This window comes from Belonocnema kinseyi, chromosome 5 (genome assembly GCF_010883055.1).
Source record: "Belonocnema kinseyi isolate 2016_QV_RU_SX_M_011 chromosome 5, B_treatae_v1, whole genome shotgun sequence".
NCBI classification, from domain to species: domain Eukaryota; kingdom Metazoa; phylum Arthropoda; class Insecta; order Hymenoptera; family Cynipidae; genus Belonocnema; species Belonocnema kinseyi.
Window position 1 is genome coordinate 20,279,249 of NC_046661.1, and position 4,701 is coordinate 20,283,949.

Genomic DNA, 4,701 nt, shown 5'->3' on the forward strand with positions numbered 1-4,701 from the left:
AATCTCTATCCCATCCACACACTACTCCTTTCCCCTGCCGAGTGAGTCACGCCTACCCCGAAAGGGAAATGGCTTAATGGTGTAATAATAATAATAATAAACGACAAATAGTTCAATTGACAAACAAACAAGAATGGAATAAATGGAATAGTTGAATTGCCAGTTTAAAAAAATGAATATTTTCAACAGCAAAAATGAATTTTCAACAGAATGCATGAATTTTTACCCACTTACCTTGAAGAAGTCAAAAGATAAATTTTCAAATAGAAATGAAATAGCTGAATTTTCAAATAAAGACATGAATTTCCAACAATATAGTTTATTTTGTACCCGAAGACCTAAATATGCTACGAAAATCGTAATGTTTTAAACAAAAAGATTTATTTTTAATTCAAAAAGTAATTTAAAATTAGAAAAAAACGGGTTTTAAACCAAGTAGATGAATTTCAACTAAAATGATGAATCTTCAACAACAAAAATCAAGTTTCAACAAACCCCTTCAACTATTAACTTGTAAAATTCTTTACTTTTGCCTGCTAAATGTTTCAATGTATATGATTTTAAGTATTCCTTAAAAATTGTTGAATTTTACATCACAGTTTAAAATTAATTATTTAACTAAACATTGGTTTTAATGATTTTTTCAACTATAAAATGTTATTATAATAAATAAATTTTTAAAATTTATTATCTTCAGTTTTTAGAACAATAATACTTTGATAATAATAATATGAATAATTATACCTTATTATTTTAATATATATATATATTATTTAAATTTCAAATTATTATTATTATGTTTTCTTAACAGATTAGGAGTTTATATAATAATAATTCAAGGGTAATTTTCAAATTCAATATAGAATTTTAAAGTATAAATTTCTGTTTAAAAAAAATTAAGAGAAAAATGTTCTAAGCAAGTGTGCATCGCTGGAAACAAACTTTATCAAAAATCATTCTCAAAGAAATGTTTTTTGGCTTCTGACATTGGTTTTATTAAAAAAGGGTTGCGTGCATTTTTCACTTAATTTTTACGCACAGAAAATTTTCTTTTGATTTTGATTGAAAAATTAAATACGTATATTTAATATCATACATACATAAATACAAACATATATACATGCATACTTACATACATACATGTATACGTATATATGCATATGTAATAATAATTACCTAATTTTCATACATTTCTTTTAATGTTTAACAAAGTTCTATTTGTTCACACAATTTTCATTTGCTCAAGCAGTTATTTTTCGATAACTACACTGTAAAAAAAGATTTGTATAAAATTACAAAGTTTCGGAAAATTAAATCTTGTATCATTGTCAATATCACACACTTCACTGTGTGATTTTACAAAAGTATGTGAAATTACATACTCTAGCGATGTAAAGAAAAGGACCCTCGAACAGCAGTGTAATATTACACACTCGATAAAAATAAAATTACACAATCCCTCGTACGAATTTTACATTCAAAAGAGAAAATTCAGTCGCAGCGTGTAAAAATACCATGCGTCGGTAAAATCACTTTCCTGTGATTGAAAATTGCATCAAGATTTTTAATTTTACCAAAGATCTTTAATTTTGCCCTGGCGGAAACTGTAAAAAATTTTATTTATAATTAATTTAAATTTTTTAATAATTAATCAAATAATATGTGAATACGAAAGTGTCTCTCGTTTTCGTTGTTTATCGATGCCTTTATCCTTCAATTTTGGAGCATTTTTATTTTTAATGCGAGGAAATTGACAGCTATGTTCAAATTTTTTGACAGCTTTGACCGAATCCGAGCTATTCCTATTTTTCCTTTTACATTTTCTACTATTAGAACGGAAAAAATGCGGTTATTCAAAACGTATATTTTCTTTACGGAATATTTATTCATCAAAACAACACCCATAGTATCTTATGTGTTTCAAGTAAGTGGTAACGTGTGCGGCTTGTGTTTCTTCAATCTCCATGAAATTGTACGAAGTTTGAACTTTCGAGTGTTTGAACCAGTCGACCTGATAAATTTTACTTTATTCTTTCACATAATGAATTTTAAATTTTCGCATGTAAAATTATGGGCCGAATTGGCATATCACAACGGATTCGTAAAGTGGTAATTTTGTTCTTTCTATACGCTATAAAGTCAGAAACATAAAGCTATGTGTTCTATTTTATTGCAATTCTTTTAGTTACCGAAAAAAACTGCTTTAGCAAATAAATATTGTTTAAAGAAAAAAAAGATTATACAATACAATAAATGTGTCAAAATTATATAATTATTCAACAGAAAGTAGCATATGATACCAATTTGAATAAAATTGGACATTTCTGGCTCAATTGAAAAAATTTTGAAAATATACAATAATTAATTGTTCAAATATTTACGTAATGTTTTTACACAAATTTACTACTTCAAACAATGATCAAATATTGCATTTCAATAAGAAAATAAGATCATTTTTTTAATTTCTGGGGAATAAATTATTGTTTAAATAATTAACATTTGTTTAAACAATTGAAAATTGTTTTAAAAGTCATAGTAAATATTAAAATTGTATATAAATGATTGTTTCTCAGAAAACGACAACAGGAATTGCTGGAAAATAACAATAAGCATATCTGCGACAACTTATTCTAATTTTAATCTTTTCATTGCAAGTAACATATCGTTGGAATCGCAAATAAACGTACATTTCGTATATAATATTTTTAAATTGCTGATTACAATATTATAAAAATGTTATGTCCCACGTTTTATTCGTCATGAGGACGAAAGGGTCACCCTCAGGCAATGCTCGACACAGCGCGAGGGTACGTCGAGCAGGTAAACCGCGATCGAATGAAAATCGCTCTGCTAAATATGTGGAAAAATTGGAGTTAATTTAAAAGATATTTAGAACTTTTACTCATAAATATCTCTTAAAATTATATACATTTTTGTAACATTTAAAAAAATGTTGCTAACTTAATTCAAGTGCCTTACTATCTGCTAATGTGTTTTTTGTTTGAAAATTTTTCAAATGTTTTGAAATATTTTTTAATTTTTTCTTAGATTTCATTATTTAAATTAAAAAATTGGTTCAAATTTTTTCATATTTACATTTTGAAATAAGATATAAGATGCTTGTATGAAAATAGGTATATTTAATAGAAAAATAAAAAATTTCCTATTCATATTTGGAAGAGGGAATTTAGCACGAAAGTTAATCAAGAATTATTCAAGTTTTCAAGACGACCTCAAAGTCAAATCAGAAACTGGTTTCAAAAATTTCAAAATTGGAAAATTTTAAGTTGAAATTTTTTCAAAATAAATAATTTTCAATATGAAGCAATTAAAATTCGAGAATTTGTAAACGAAAACTAAACTGAATGTTTCAATGTTTGTAAATGTTTTAATTCAGTATTCAATATAAAAAATCAGAGCTCTAAGCCTGTAACCATTCAAAAACTTCGAATTTTTATTTATTTTTTATTTTACACAATGCAATATTAAACTTTTTAATTTTAACTAGTTCATTTAAAATAAGGGCCGAATTTTGAGGCGTGCAAGCCATGCGGTTGCAAAGAGCGCCATGGTTGAGGGGGAGGGAGCACGCAATTTTACTCCCTACCTTCCTCGACCTGTGTTTTCAGGTTTCTGGAAAGGTGACAACTAGGTACCTGTTTGTCCAAGTCTAGTCTTAAGATCCGTAATAGCTTTTTCACTTATCCATTCCAAGATCTGAACTAAGATTGTCTTTCGATGATCATTTCTTACGATACTTTGTAAATTTATAATAATTATTAATAATTTAAACAATTTTCATAAACATATTGAGAGGAGAGGTATTTTTCAATTGATAAACACAATTTGTTTACGAAGTTAACTATGATTGTCTTTGCTATGACTCTTTCCTAAGGTATTTGTTAAATCTACAAGAATGGTTAATGATTTAAAGAACTTTCATAACAAATTCAGAATTTAGCTATTTTTCAAACGAATAGGGTCAGTTCTTTTTACAAATTTATTTAAGAACGTCTTTCCGATTAATTATAATAATCGCATTTTCAAGATTTATTATTTAAACTACTTTCATGAGCAAATTAAGAGTTTGGGCATTTTTGGAAGAATAGGCCTAATTTGTTTACGGAATCAACAAAGAATATATTTCCAATCACATTTTCCTACGACACCTTGCAAATTTACAATAATGATTATACACATAAATTTCATAAACAAATTCAGAACTTAACTTTTTTTAGGTTTTGAACCAATTGAACATTTTAAACAAATTAATTTTTATAAAAAAATGTATGCACTATACATTTAATAAGAATTAGAAAAGAAATTAAAACTCTATAATGGTAAAAACTTTCATTTTCATTAGTTTCAGTAAGTATCTATTTTTATTAATTTCTTAAAGTAATTTCATAATCTCTTCAGTTAAATATTTTGCTTTATCAAGATTTTCTGTAGTATATTTTCTCTTGCAATACTTTTCTCCATATCTTTTACTTTGATTAATCAGTCGAACATATAACCAGTATTCTTATCACTTATTGTAATATGATTTTTTATGTTTAAATCCACGCTGGAACAGAAGTCTCTCAACTTCACATTCTATGCGCATTTAACATTTTTTCTTTACTAAGGCGGGCCTAAAATCATTGCATTAATTTTAGTACAATTAAATTACAATGCGGCTACATACGAGGTTATTGGAAG